At 36.3% G+C, this 15,300-nt stretch overlaps 1 protein-coding gene across 9 annotated transcripts in view; it reads left to right on the forward strand.

The window, feature by feature from the left end:
* The window catches only part of STPG2 (sperm tail PG-rich repeat containing 2), an 846,203-nt gene that overhangs the window by 119,316 nt on the left and 711,587 nt on the right, over nt 1-15,300 (forward strand). The window lies entirely within an intron of this gene.

The raw sequence follows: 15,300 nt of genomic DNA on the forward strand, positions 1-15,300 counted from the left end.
TAAATAGCTAGATTAAAAAAAAAAATTTTTAAATTTTAGTTATTTTTAAAAGAGTTTATAATCCTTGCCATATAAGAGGAATTTTAAAAAAACCTGAATAAATGTTGAAGTATACAATGTTCATGTATTATAAAACTTTATATTATTAAGATGTCAGGGGTCTCAAATTTATGTACAGATTCAAAACATTTCCAGTCAAAATCTTAGAGAAGTTTTTTTTTTTAAGAAATGAATAAGCTGGTTTCAAAATAGATATGATTATGGGAAGGACCTAGAATAGGCTAAATAATATTGAAAAAGAACAGAGTTTGAGGACTTACACCACCTCACTTCAAGATTAATATTGTTTTAAGATATGCTATATTATAAAACTATAGTAACCAGCACAGTGTGTTATTATGATTAGGCTAGACATCTAAATCAATAGTAAAGAGTAGAGTCCAGATATAGATCTACACATATATTGGCAATTTCCTTTTTTTTTTTTTTTAACTTTTTTTATTGTAGAGTATAACATATATACAAAGCAAAGAAATAAAAAAGCAGTAGTTTCAAAGCACTCTTCAACAAGTAGGACAGATTATAGAGTTTGCCATGGGCTACCATACGATCCTCTCAGATTTTTCCTTCTAGCTGCCCCGGAATATAAGAGGCTAGAAGGCTTAAATATTTTTTTATCATCACAATTGACTTTTTTTCCTTCTTTTTTTTTGTGAAAAATAACATATATACAAAAAAGCAATAAATTACAAAGCAAAGCACCACAATTACTTGTAGAACATATTTCAGAGTTTGACATGGGTTACAATGCCACAATTATAGGTTTTAACTTCTAGCTGCTCTAAGATACTGAAGACTATAAGAGAAATCAATTTAATGATTTAGCATTCATATTCATTTGTTAAATCCTAGCTTCTTTGCATAACTACATCATCACCTTTGATCTTTCTATCCCTCTCTTTAGTTGTGTTTGGGCCATTCTAACTTTTTCAAGTTGGAAGGGTCTGTCATTAATATGGGGTAGAGAGATGGAACCATTTGATGCTCTGGAGAGGCTGGGCCCTCTAGGTTTCAGGACTTATCTGGTCCAGGGAGCCATCTGGAGATTGTAGGTTTCTGGAAAGTTACTCTAGTGCCTGGAACCCTTGTGGAATCTTATATGTTGCCCTAGGTGTTCTTTTTTTTTTTTTTTTTTTTTTTGTGTTTGTTGTCATTTTTTTTTTTTTTTTTTTATTAACGGAAAGAAAAAAAAGAAATTAACACAACATTTAGAAATCATACCATTCTACATATGTACTCAGTAATTCTTAACATCATCACATAGATGCATGATCATTGTTTCTTAGTACATTTGCATCAGTTTAGAGGAACTAGCAACACAACAGAAAAAGATATAAAATGTTAATATAAAGAAAAGAAATAAAAGTAGTAGTAATAGTAAAAAACAACAACAACAAACAAACCAACAAGCAGACAAAAACAAAAAAAAACCCTATAGCTCAGATGCAGCTTCATTCAGTATTTTAACATGATTACTTTACATTTAGGTATTATTGTGCTGTCCATTTTTGAGTTTTTGTATCTAGTCCTGTTGCACAATCTGTATCCCTTCAGCTTCAATTACCCATTGTCTTACCCTGTTTCTAACTCCTGCTGAACTCTGTTACCAATGACATATTTCAAGTTTATTGTCGAATGTCCGTTCACAACAGTGGGACCATACAGTATTTGTCCTTTAGTTTTTGGCTGGATTCACTCAGCATAATATTCTCTAGGTCCATCCATGTTATTACATGGTTCACAAGTTTATCTTGCCTTAAAGCTGCATAATATTCCATCGTATGTATATACCACAGTTTGTTTAGCCACTCTTCTGTTGATGGAGATTTTGGCTGTTTCCATCTCTTTGCAATTGTAAATAACGCTGCTATAAACATTGGTGTGCAAATGTCCGTTTGTGTCTTTGCCCTTAAGTCCTTTGAGTAGATACCTAGCAATGGTATTGCTGGGTCGTATGGCAATTCTATATTCAGCTTTTTGAGGAACTGCCAAACTGCCTTCCACAGTGGTTGCACCCTTTGACATTCCCACCAACAGTGAATAAGTGTGCCTCTTTCTCCGCATCCTCTCCAGCACTTGTCGTTTTCTGTTTTGTTGATAATGGCCATTCTGGTGGGTGTGAGATGATATCTCATTGTGGTTTTGATTTGCATTTCTCTAATGGCCAGGGACATTGAGCATCTCTTCATGTGCCTTTTGGCCATTTGTATTTCCTCTTCTGCGAGGTGTCTGTTTAAGTCTTTTTCCCATTTTGTAATTGGGTTGGCTGTCTTTTTGTTGTTGAGTTGAATAATCTCTTTATAAATTCTGGATACTAGACCCTTATCTGATATGTCATTTCCAAATATTGTCTCCCATTGTGTAGGCTGTCTTTCTACTTTCTTGATGAAGTTCTCTGATGCACAAAAGTGTTTAATTTTGAGAAGCTCCCATTTATTTATTTCCTTCTTCAGTGTTCTTGCTTTAGGTTTAAGGTCCATAAAACCACCTCCAGTTGTAAGATCCATAAGATATCTCCCAACATTTTCCTCTAACTGTTTTATGGTCTTAGACCTAATGTTTAGATCTTTGCCCTAGGTGTTCTTGAGGATTGGCTGAAGTGGTCCTGGTTAGGGTTTGGCAGGTTATGATAGGTAGCAATGTCTAATTTAAGCTTGCATAACAGCAACCTCCAGAGTGGCCTATTGACTCTATTTGAACTCTGCCACTGATAATTTATTAGTATACTTCTTTTCCCCCTTTTGGTCAGGATGGAATTATTGATCCCATGGTGCCAGGGCTGGATTCATCTCTGGGAGTCATCTCCCACATCGCCAGGAAGACTTTCACCCTTGGATGTCATGTCCCATGAAGAGGGGGAGGGCAATGATTTCACTTGAAAAATTGGGCTTAGGGAGGGTGAGGCCACATCTGAGCAACAAAAGAGGTCCTCCAGAAATAGCACTTAGGCATACCTATAGGTAGTCTAAGCTTTTCTGCTACCTACATAAGCTTCATAAGAGTAAGCCTCAGGATCGAGGGCATGACCTATTGATTTGGGTGTTCCTAAAATTTGGCACAGTATCAGGGGATTCCCTGATTGTATGGTTTAGTAGTTCCATATTCTTTCTCCCATATGGGCAATTGCCTTTTTTTTTTAATTTTTTTTATTTGTTTTATTTTTTTAATTTTTTTATTAATGGAAAGAAAAAAAAAGAAATTAACACAACATTTAGAAATCATACCGTTCTACATATGCACTCAGTAATTTTTAACATCATCACATAGATGCATGATCATCGTTTCTTAGTACATTTGCATCGGTTTAGAGGAACTAGCAACACAACAGAAAAAGATATAAAATGTTAATATAAAGAAAAGAAATAAAAGTAGTAATAATAGTAAACAACAACAACAACAAACAAACAAACAAGCAAACAAAAACAAAAAAACCCTATAGCTCAGATGCAGCTTCATTCAGTGTTTTAACATGATTACTTTACAATTAGGTATTATTGTGCTGTCCATTTTTGAGTTTTTGTATCTAGTCCTGTTGCACAGTCTGTATCCCTTCAGCTTCAATTACCCATTGTCTTACCCTGTTTCTAACCCCTGCTGAACTCTGTTACCAATGACATATTTCAAGTTTATTCTCGAATGTCCGTTCACATCAGTGGGACCATACAGTATTTGTCCTTTAGTTTTTGGCTGGATTCACTCAGCATAATATTCTCTAGGTCCATCCATGTTATTACATGGTTCATAAGTTTATCTTGTCTTAAAGCTGCATAATATTCCATCATATTTATATACCACAGTTTGTTTAGCCATTCTTCTGTTGATGGAGATTTTGGCTGTTTCCATCTCTTTGCAATTGTAAATAACGCTGCTATAAACATTGGTGTGCAAATGTCCGTTTGTGTCTTTGCCCTTAAGTCCTTTGAGTAGATACCTAGCAATGGTATTGCTGGGTCGTATGGCAATTCTATATTCAGCTTTTTGAGGAACTGCCAAACTGCCTTCCACAGTGGTTGCACCATTTGACCTTCCCACCAACAGTGGATAAGTGTGCCTCTTTCTCCGCATCCTCTCCAGCACTTGTGATTTTCTGTTTTGTTGATAATGGCCATTCTGGTGGGTGTGAGATGATATCTCATTGTGGTTTTGATTTGCATTTCTCTAATGGCCAGGGACATTGAGCATCTCTTCATGTGCCTGTTGGCCATCCGTATTTCTTCTTCTGGTAGGTGTCTGTTCAAGTCTTTTTCCCATTTTGTAATTGGGTTGGCTATCTTTTTGTTGTTGAGTTGAACAATCTCTTTATAAATTCTGAATACTAGACTTTATCTGATATGTCGTTTCCAAATATTGTCTCCCATTGTGTAGGCTGTCTTTCTACTTTCTTTTTTTTTTTTTTTTTTATTAATTAAAAAAAGAATTAACAAAACAATTAGAAATCATTTCAATGTACATGTACAATCAGTAATTCTTAATAACATCACATAGTTGCATATTCATCATTTCTTAGTACATTTGCATCGATTTAGAAAAAGAAATAAAAAGACAACAGAATAAGAATTAAAACAATAATAGAAAGAAAAAAAAACAAAAAAAACAAAAACAAAAAACCTATACCTCACATGCAGCTTCATTCAGTGTTTTAACATAATTGCATTACAATTGGGTAGTATTGTGCTGTCCATTTCTGAGTTTTTATATCCAGTCCCGTTGTACAGTCTGTATCCCTTCATCTCCAATTATCCCTTCTCTTTTTTTTTTTTTTTAATTAACAGAAAAAAAGAAATTAACCCAACATTTAGAGATCATACCATTCTACACATGCAATCATTAATTCTTAACATCATCACATAGCTGCATGATCATCATTTCTTAGTACATTTGCATTGGTTTAGAAGAACTAGCAACATAACCGAAAAAGATATAGAATGTTAATATAGAGAAAAAAATAAAAGTAATAATAGTAAAATCAAAACAAAACAACACAAAACAAAACAAAAACCTATAGCTCAGATGCAGCTTCATTCAGTGTTTTAACATGATTACTTTACAATTAGGTATTATTGTGCTGTCCATTTTTGAGTTTTTGTATCTAGTCCTGTTGCACAGTCTGTATCCCTTCAGCTTCAATTACCCATTGTCTTACCCTGTTTCTAACTCCTGCTGAACTCTGTTACCAATGACATATTTCAAGTTTATTCTCGAATGTCCGTTCACATCAGTGGGACCATACAGTATTTGTCCTTTAGTTTTTGGCTGGATTCACTCAGCATAATATTCTCTAGGTCCATCCATGTTATTACATGGTTCATAAGTTTATCTTGTCTTAAAGCTGCATAATATTCCATCGTATGTATATACCACAGTTTGTTTAGCCACTCTTCTGTTGATGGAGATTTTGGCTGTTTCCATCTCTTTGCAATTGTAAATAATGCTGCTATAAACATTGGTGTGCAAGTGTCCGTTTGTGTCTTTGCCCTTAAGTCCTTTGAGTAGATACCTAGCAATGGTATTGCTGGGTCGTATGGCAATTCTATTGCTGGGTCGTATGGCAATTCTATATTCAGCTTTTTGAGGAAACGCCAAACTGCCTTCCACAGTGGTTGCACCCTTTGACATTCCCACCAACAGTGGATAAGTGTGCCTCTTTCTCCGCATCCTCTCCAGCACTTGTCATTTTCTGTTTTGTTGATAATGGCCATTCTGGTGGGTGTGAGATGATATCTCATTGTGGTTTTGATTTGCATTTCTCTAATGGCCAGGGACATTGAGCATCTCTTCATGTGCCTCTTGGCCATCCGTATTTCCTCTTCTGAGAGGTGTCTGTTCAAGTCTTTTTCCCATTTTGTAATTGGGTTGGCTGTCTTTTTGTTTTTGAGATGAACAATCTCTTTATAAATTCTGGATACTAGACCTTTATCTGATATATCATTTCCAAATATTGTCTCCCATTGTGAAGGCTGTCTTTCTACTTTCTTGATGAAGTTCTTTGATGCACAAAAGTGTTTAATTTTGAGGAGTTCCCATTTATTCATTTCCTTCTTCAGTGCTCTTGCTTTAGGTTTAAGGTCCATAAAACCGCCTCCAGTTGTAAGATCCATAAGATATCTCCCTACATTTTCCTCTAACTGTTTTATGGTCTTAGACCTAATGTTTAGATCTTTGATCCATTTTGAGTTAACTTTTGTATAGGGTGTGAGAGATGGGTCTTCTTTCATTCTTTTGCATATGGATATCCAGTTCTCTAGGCACCATTTATTGAAGAGACTGTTCTGTCCCAGGTGAGTTGGTTTGACTGCCTTATCAAAGATCAAATGTCCATAGATGAGAGGGTCTATATCTGAGCACTCTATTCGATTCCGTTGGTCGATATATCTATCTTTATGCCAATACCATGCTGTTTTGACCACTGTGGCTTCATAATATGCCTTAAAGTCAGGCAGCGCGAGACCTCCAGCTTCGTTTTTTTTCCTCAAGATGTTTTTAGCAATTCGGGGCACCCTGCCCTTCCAGATAAATTTGCTTATTGGTTTTTCTATTTCTGAAAAACAAGTTGTTGGGATTTTGATTGGTATTGCATTGAATCTGTAAATCAATTTAGGTAGGATTGACATCTTAACTATATTTAGTCTTCCAATCCATGAACACGGTATGCCCTTCCATCTATTTAGGTCTTCTGTGATTTCTTTTAGCAGTTTTTTGTAGTTTTCTTTATATAGGTTTTTTGTCTCTTTAGTTAAATTTATTCCTAGGTATTTTATTCTTTTAGTTGCAATTGTGAATGGGATTCGTTTCTTGATTTCCCCCTCAGCTTGTTCCTTACTGGTGTATAGAAATGCTACAGATTTTTGAATGTTGATCTTGTAACCTGCTACTTTGCTGTACTCATTTATTAGCTCTAGTAGTTTTGTTGTGGATTTTTCCGGGTTTTCGACGTATAGTATCATATCGTCTGCAAACAGTGATAGTTTTACTTCTTCCTTTCCAATTTTGATGCCTTGTATTTCTTTTTCTTGTCTAATTGCTCTGGCTAGAACCTCCAACACAATGTTGAATAATAGTGGTGATAGTGGACATCCTTGTCTTGTTCCTGATCTTAGGGGGAAAGTTTTCAATTTTTCCCCATTGAGGATGATATTAGCTGTGGGTTTTTCATATATTCCCTCTATCATTTTAAGGAAGTTCCCTTGTATTCCTATCTTTTGAAGTGTTTTCAACAGGAAAGGATGTTGAATCTTGTCGAATGCCTTCTCTGCATCAATTGAGATGATCATGTGATTTTTCTGCTTTGATTTGTTGATATGGTGTATTACATTAATTGATTTTCTTATGTTGAACCATCCTTGCATACCTGGGATGAATCCTACTTGGTCATGATGTATAATTCTTTTAATGTGTTGTTGGATACGATTTGCTAGAATTTTATTGAGGATTTTTGCATCTGTATTCATTAGAGAGATTGGTCTGTAGTTTTCTTTTTTTGTAATATCTTTGCCTGGTTTTGGTATGAGGGTGATGTTGGCTTCATAGAATGAATTAGGTAGTTTTCCCTCCACTTCGATTTTTTTGAAGAGTTTGAAGAGAATTGGTACTAATTCTTTCTGGAACGTTTGGTAGATTTCACATGTGAAGCCATCTGGTCCTGGACTTTTCTTTTTAGGAAGCTTTTGAATGACTAATTCAATTTCTTTACTTGTGATTGGTTTGTTGAGGTCATCTATGTCTTCTTGAGTCAAAGTTGGCTGTTCATGTCTTTCCAGGAACCCGTCCATTTCCTCTAAATTGTTGTATTTATTAGCGTAAAGTTGTTCATAGTATCCTGTTATTACCTCCTTTATTTCTGTGAGGTCAGTAGTTATGTCTCCTCTTCCATTTCTGATCTTATTTATTTGCATCCTCTCTCTTCTTCTTTTTGTCAATCTTGCTAAGGGCCCATCAATCTTATTGATTTTCTCATAGAACCAACTTCTGGCCTTATTGATTTTCTCTATTGTTTTCATGTTTTCAATTTCATTTATTTGTGCTCTAATCTTTGTTATTTCTTTCCTTTTGCTTGCTTTGGGGTTAGCTTGCTGTTCTTTCTCCAGTTCTTCCAAATGGATAGTTAATTCCTGAATTTTTGCCTTTTCTTCTTTTCTGATATAGGCATTTAGAGCAATAAATTTCCCTCTTAGCACTGCCTTTGCTGCGTCCCATAAGTTTTGATATGTTGTGTTTTCATTTTCATTCGCCTCGAGGTATTTGCTAATTTCTCTTGCAATTTCTTCTTTGACCCAGTCGTTGTTTAGGAGTGTGTTGTTGAGCCTCCACGTATTTGTGAATTTTCTGGCACTCTGCCTATTATTGATTTCCAACATCATTCCTTTATGGTCCGAGAAAGTGTTGTGTAAGATTTCAATCTTTTTAAATTTGTTAAGACTTGCTTTGTGACCCAGCATATGGTCTATCTTTGAGAATGATCCATGAGCACTTGAGAAAAAGGTGTATCCTGCTGTTGTGGGATGTAATGTCCTATAAATGTCTATTAAGTCTAGTTCATTTATAGTAATATTCAGATTCTCTATTTCTTTGTTGATCCTCTGTCTAGATGTTCTGTCCCTTGATGAGAGTGGTGAGTTGAAGTCTCCAACTATTATGGTATATGAGTCTATTTCCCTTTTCAGTGTTTGCAGTATATTCCTCACGTATTTTGGGGCATTCTGATTCGGTGCGTAAATATTTATGATTGTTATGTCTTCTTGTTTAATTGTTCCTTTTATTAGTATATAGTGTCCTTCTTTGTCTCTTTTAACTGTTTTACATTTGAAGTCTAATTTGTTGGATATTAGTATAGCCACTCCTGCTCTTTTCTGGTTGTTATTTGCATGAAATATCTTTTCCCAACCTTTCACTTTCAACCTATGTTTATCTTTGGGTCTAAGATGTGTTTCCTGTAGACAGCATATAGAAGGATCCTGTTTTTTAATCCATTCTGCCAATCTATGTCTTTTGATTGGGGAATTCAGTCCATTGACATTTAGTGTTATTACTGTTTGGATAATATTTTCCTCTAACATTTTGCCTTTTGTATTATATATATCATATCTGATTTTCCTTCTTTCTACACTCTTTTCCATATCTCTCTCTTCTGTCTTTTTGTATCTGACTCTAGTGCTCCCTTTAGTATTTCTTGCAGAGCTGGTCTCTTGGTCACAAATTCTTTCAGTGACTTTTTGTCTGAGAATGTTTTAATTTCTCCCTCATTTTTGAAGGATAATTTTGCTGGATATAGGAGTCTTGGTTGGCAGTTTTTCTCTTTTAGTATTTTAAATATATCATCCCACTGTCTTCTAGCTTCCATGGTTTCTGCTGAGAAATCTACACAAAGTCTTATTGGGTTTCCCTTGTATGTAATGGATTGTTTTTCTCTTGCTGCTTTCAAGATCTTCTCTTTCTCTTTGACCTCTGACATTCTAACTAGTAAGTGTCTTGGAGAACGCCTATTTGGGTCTAATCTCTTTGGGGTGCGCTGCACTTCTTGGATCTGTAATTTTAGGTCTTTCATAAGAGTTGGGAAATTTTCAGTGATAATTTCTTCCATTAGTTTTTCTCCTCCTTTTCCCTTCTCTTCTCCTTCTGGGACACCCACAACACGTATATTTGTGCGGTTCATATTGTCCTTGAGTTCCCTGATACCCTGTTCAAATTTTTCCATTCTTTTCCCGATAGTTTCTGTTTCTTTTTGGGATTCAGATGTTCCATCCTCCAAATCACTAATTCTATCTTCTGTCTCTTTAAATCTATCATTGTAGCTATCCATTATTTTTTCTATGTTTGCTACTTTATCCTTCACTTCCATAAGTTCTGCGATTTGTTTTTTCAGTTTTTCTATTTCTTCTTTATGTTCAGCCCATGTCCTCTTCATGTCCTCCCTCAATTTATCGATTTCATTTTTGAAGAGGTTTTCCATTTCTGTTCGTATATTCAAGATTAGTTGTCTCAGCTCTTGTGTCTCATTTGAGCTATTGGTTTGTTCCTTTGACTGGGCCATATTCTCAATCTTTTGAGCGTGGACAGTTATCTTCTGCTGCTGGCGTCTGGGCATTTATTCAGATTTCTCTTGGTGTTGGACCCAGCAAGGTTGTAATATTTTTCTGTGAAATCTCTGGGTTCTGTTTTTCTTATCCTGCCCAGTAGGTGGCGCTCGTGGCACACGTTTGTCTGCGGGTCCCACCAGTAAAAGGTGCTGTGGGACCTTAAACTTTGGAAAACTCTCGCCGTCCGGGGGGTTCGCTAGCCGAAACGGCTTGAGCCGGCCCGGGGTCCGAACGCAGGGAGGGTTGCTGGTCGCCGCAGCCAGGGAAAGAGCCCGTCCGAATTTCCTAGTCGGCCCTGGGCAACAAGCGTGGCGGGAGGGCGCCAGCGGCAGCGGCCCGCCCGAGAGAGTGCACGTTCCCCGGGAGTCACGGGTTTGGAAGGGGCCTCCCCCACCCGTCACCGTTCTCCGCGGCCTGGGGGTTTCCGATCCAATTCTCTCAGTTGGTCCGGGGGCTGCGCGTGGTGTGGGCACCAGCCGTCTTTGTTTCAGGGGACCCCCTCTCCAATTCTCCCAGCCGGCCCGGGAAGGGGGAAGGGAGTAACTCCGGCCGCTTGCCACCCCGCCCGGTAAGGCCCGCGCGCCTCGGCGATCTCACCCGAGCTGCTTCTCTCAGCCAGCCAGCCGTTCCAGGATGGGGTACGCTGTCTTTTTTATCTCTGCTGTGGCTTTGGGCGCTTTCTGTATCGTTTCTACTCCCCTAGTAGGTGTCCTGGAGAAGAAACTAAGATCCGCGCGTCTTACTAAGCCGCCATCTTCCAGGAAGTCCCCCTCTTTCTACTTTCTTGATGAAGTTCTTTGATGCACAAAAGTGTTTAATTTTGAGGATCTCCCATTTCTTTCTTTCTTTCTTCAGTGCTCTTGCTTTAGGTTTAAGGTCCATAAAACCACCTCCAGTTGTAAGATTCGTAAGATATCTCCCTACATTTTCCTCTAACTGTTTTATGGTCTTAGACCTAATGTTTAGATCTTTGATCCATTTTGAGTTAATTTTTGTATAAGGTGTGAGATACGGGTCTTCTTTCATTCTTTTACTTATGGATATCCAGTTCTCTAGGCACCATTTATTGAAGAGACTGTTCTGTCCCAGGTGAGTTGGCTTGACTGCCTTATCAAAGATCAAATGTCCATAGTTGAGAGGGTCTATATCTGAGCACTCTATTCGATTCCATTGGTCGATATATCTATCTTTATGCCAATACCATGCTGTTTTGACCACTGTGGCTTCATAATATGCCTTAAAGTCTGGCATCGCTAGACCACCAGCTTCGTTTTTTTTCCTCAAGATGTTTTTAGCAATTCGGGGCAACCTGCCCTTCCAGATAAATTTGCTTATTGGTTTTTCTAATTCTGAAAAATAAGTTGTTGGGATTTTGATTGGTATTGCATTGAATCTGTAGATGAGTTAAGGTAGGATTGACATCTTAATTATATTTGGTCTTCCAATCCATGAACACGGTATACCCTTCCATCTATTTAGGTCTTCTGTGATTTCTTTTAGCGGTTTTTTGTAGTTTTCTTTATATAGGTTTTTTGTCTCTTTGGTTAAATTTATTCCTAGGTATTTAATTCTTTTAGTTGCGATTGTAAATGGGATTCGTTTCTTGATTTCCACCTCAGCTTGTTCATTACTAGTGTATAGAAAAGCTACAGATTTTTGAATGTTGATCTTGTAGCCTGCTACTTTGCTGTACTCATTTATTAGCTCTAGTAATTTTGTTGTGGATTTTTCTGGGTTTTCTACGTATAGTATCATATCGTCTGCAAACAGTGATAGTTTTACTTCTTCCTTTCCAATTTTGATGCCTTGTATTTCTTTTTCTTGCCTAATTGCTCTGGCTAGAACTTCCAACACAATGTTGAATAATAGTGGTGATAGTGGACATCCTTGTCTTGTTCCTGATCTTAGGGGGAAAGTTTTCAATTTTTCCCCATTGAGGATGATATTAGCTGTGGGTTTTTCATATATTCCCTCTATCATTTTAAGGAAGTTCCCTTGTATTCCTATCTTTTGAAGTGTTTTCAACAGGAAAGAATGTTGAATCTTGTCAAATGCCTTCTCTGCATCAATCGAGATGATCATGTGATTTTTCTGCTTTGATTTGTTGATATGGTGTATTACATTAATTGATTTTCTTATGTTGAACCATCCTTGCATACCTGGGATGAATCCTACTTGGTCATGATGTATAATTCTTTTAATGTGTTGTTGGATACGATTTGCTAGAATTTTATTGAGGATTTTTGCATCTGTATTCATTAGAGAGATTGGTCTGTAGTTTTCTTTTTTTGTAATATCTTTGCCTGGTTTTGGTATGAGGGTGACGTTGGCTTCATAGAATGAATTAGGTAGTTTTCCCTCCACTTCGATTATGTTGAAGAGTTTGAGGAGAGTAGGTACTAATTCTTTCTGGAATGTTTGATAGAATTCACATGTGAAGCCGTCTGGTCCTGGACTTTTCTTTTTAGGGAGCTTTTGAATAACTAATTTAATCTCTTTACTTGTGATTGGTTTGTTGAGATCGTCTATGTCTTCTTGAGTCAAAGTTGGTTGTTCATGTCTTTCCAGGAACCTGTCCATTTCATCTAAATTGTTGTATTTATTAGCGTAAAGTTGTTCATAGTATCCTGTTATTACCTCCTTTATTTCTGTGAGGTCAGTAGTTATGTCTCCTCTTCCATTTCTAATCTTATTTATTTGCATCCTCTCTCTTCTTCTTTTTGTCAATCTTGCTAAGGGCCCATCAATTTTGTTGATTTTCTCATAGAACCAACTTCTGGTCTTATTGATTTTCTCTATTGTTTTCATGTTTTCAATTTCATTTATTTCTGCTCTAATCTTTGTTATTTCTTTCCTTTTGCTTGCTTTGGGATTAGTTTGCTGTTCTTTCTCCAGTTCTTCTAAGTGGACAGTTAATTCCTGCATTTTTGCCTTTTCTTCTTTTCTGATAAAGGCATTTAGGGCAATAAATTTCCCTCTTAGCACTGCCTTTGCTGCATCCCATAAGTTTTGATATGTTGTGTCTCATTTTCATTTGCCTCTAGGTATTTACTAATTTCTCTTGCAATTTCTTCTTTGACCCACTTGTTGTTTAAGAGTGTGTTGTTGAGCCTCCATGTATTTATGAATTTTCTGGCACTCCGCCTATTATTGATTTCCAACTTCATTCCTTTATGATCCGGGAAAGTGTTGTGTATGATTTCAATCTTTTTAAATTTGTTAAGACTTGCTTTGTGACCCAGCATATGGTCTATCTTTGAGAATGATCCATGAGCACTTGAAAAAAAGGTGTATCCTGCTGTTGTGGGATGTAATGTCCTATAAATGTCTGTTAAGTCTAGCTCATTTATAGTAATATTCAGATTCTCTATTTCCTTATTGAACCTCTGTCTAGATGTTCTGTCCATTGATGAGAGTGGTGAATTGAAGTCTCCAACTATTATGGTATATGTGTCTATTTCCCTTTTCAGTGTTTGCAGTGTATTCCTCACGTATTTTGGGGCATTCTGGTTCGGTGCGTAAATATTTATGATTGTTATGTCTTCTTGCTTGATTGTTCCTTTTAATAGTATATAGTGTCCTTCTTTGTCTCTTTTAACTGTTTTACATTTGAAGTCTAATTTGTTGGATATTAGTATAGCCACTCCTGCTCTTTTCTGGTTGTTATTTGCATGAAATATCTTTTCCCAACCTTTCACTTTCAACCTATGTTTATCTTTGGGTCTAAGATGTGTTTCCTGTAGACAGCATATAGAAGGATCCTGTTTTTTAATCCATTCTGCCAGTCTGTGTCTTCTGATTGGGGAATTCAGTCCATTAACATTTAGTGTTATTACTGTTTGGATAATATTTTCCTCTACCATTTTGCCTTTTGTATTATATATATCATATCTGACTTTCCTTCTTTCTACACTCTTCTCCATACCTCTCTCTTCTGTCTTTACATTTCTGACTCTAGTGCTCCCTTTAGTATTTCTTGCAGAGCTGGTCTCTTGGTCACAAATTCTCTCAGTGACTTTTGTCTGAGAATATTTTAATTTCTCCCTCATTTTTTTATTAATTAAAAAAAGAATTAGCAAAACAATTAGAAATCATTCCAATCTACATGTACAATCAGTAATTCTTAATAACATCACATAGTTGCATATTCATCATTTCTTAGTACATTTGCATCGATTTAGAAAAAGAAATAAAAAGACAACAGAATAAGAATTAAAACAATAATAGAAAGAAAAAAGAAACAAAAAAAACAAAAACAAAAAACCTATACCTCACATGCAGCTTCATTCAGTGTTTTAACATAATTGCATTACAATTGGGTAGTATTGTGCTGTCCATTTCTGAGTTTTTATATCCAGTCCCGTTGTACAGTCTGTATCCCTTCATCTCCAATTATCCCTTCTCTCTTTTTTTTTTTTTTAATTAACGGAAAAAAAGAAATTAACCCAACATTTAGAGATCATACCATTCTACACATGCAATCATTAATTCTTAACATCATCACATAGCTGCATGATCATCATTTCTTAGTACATTTGCATTGGTTTAGAAGAACTAGTAACATAACCGAAAAAGATATAGAATGTTAATATAGAGAAAAAAATAAAAGTAATAATAGTAAAATCAAAACAAAACAACACAAAACAAAACAAAAACCTATAGCTCAGATGCAGCTTCATTCAGTGTTTTAACATGATTACTTTACAATTAGGTATTATTGTGCTGTCCATTTTTGAGTTTTTGTATCTAGTCCTGTTGCACAGTCTGTATCCCTTCAGCTTCAATTACCCATTGTCTTACCCTGTTTCTAACTCCTGCTGAACTCTGTTACCAATGACATATTTCAAGTTTATTCTCGAATGTCCGTTCACATCAGTGGGACCATACAGTATTTGTCCTTTAGTTTTTGGCTGGATTCACTCAGCATAATATTCTCTAGGTCCATCCATGTTATTACATGGTTCATAAGTTTATCTTGTCTTAAAGCTGCATAATATTCCATCGTATGTATATACCACAGTTTGTTTAGCCACTCTTCTGTTGATGGAGATTTTGGCTGTTTCCATCTCTTTGCAATTGTAAATAACGCTGCTATAAACATTGGTGTGCAAATGTCCGTTTGTGTCTTTGCCCTTAAGTCCTTTGAGTAGATACCTAGCAATGGTAT

This window comes from Tamandua tetradactyla, chromosome 24 (assembly GCF_023851605.1).
Source record: "Tamandua tetradactyla isolate mTamTet1 chromosome 24, mTamTet1.pri, whole genome shotgun sequence".
Lineage (NCBI taxonomy): Eukaryota > Metazoa > Chordata > Mammalia > Pilosa > Myrmecophagidae > Tamandua > Tamandua tetradactyla.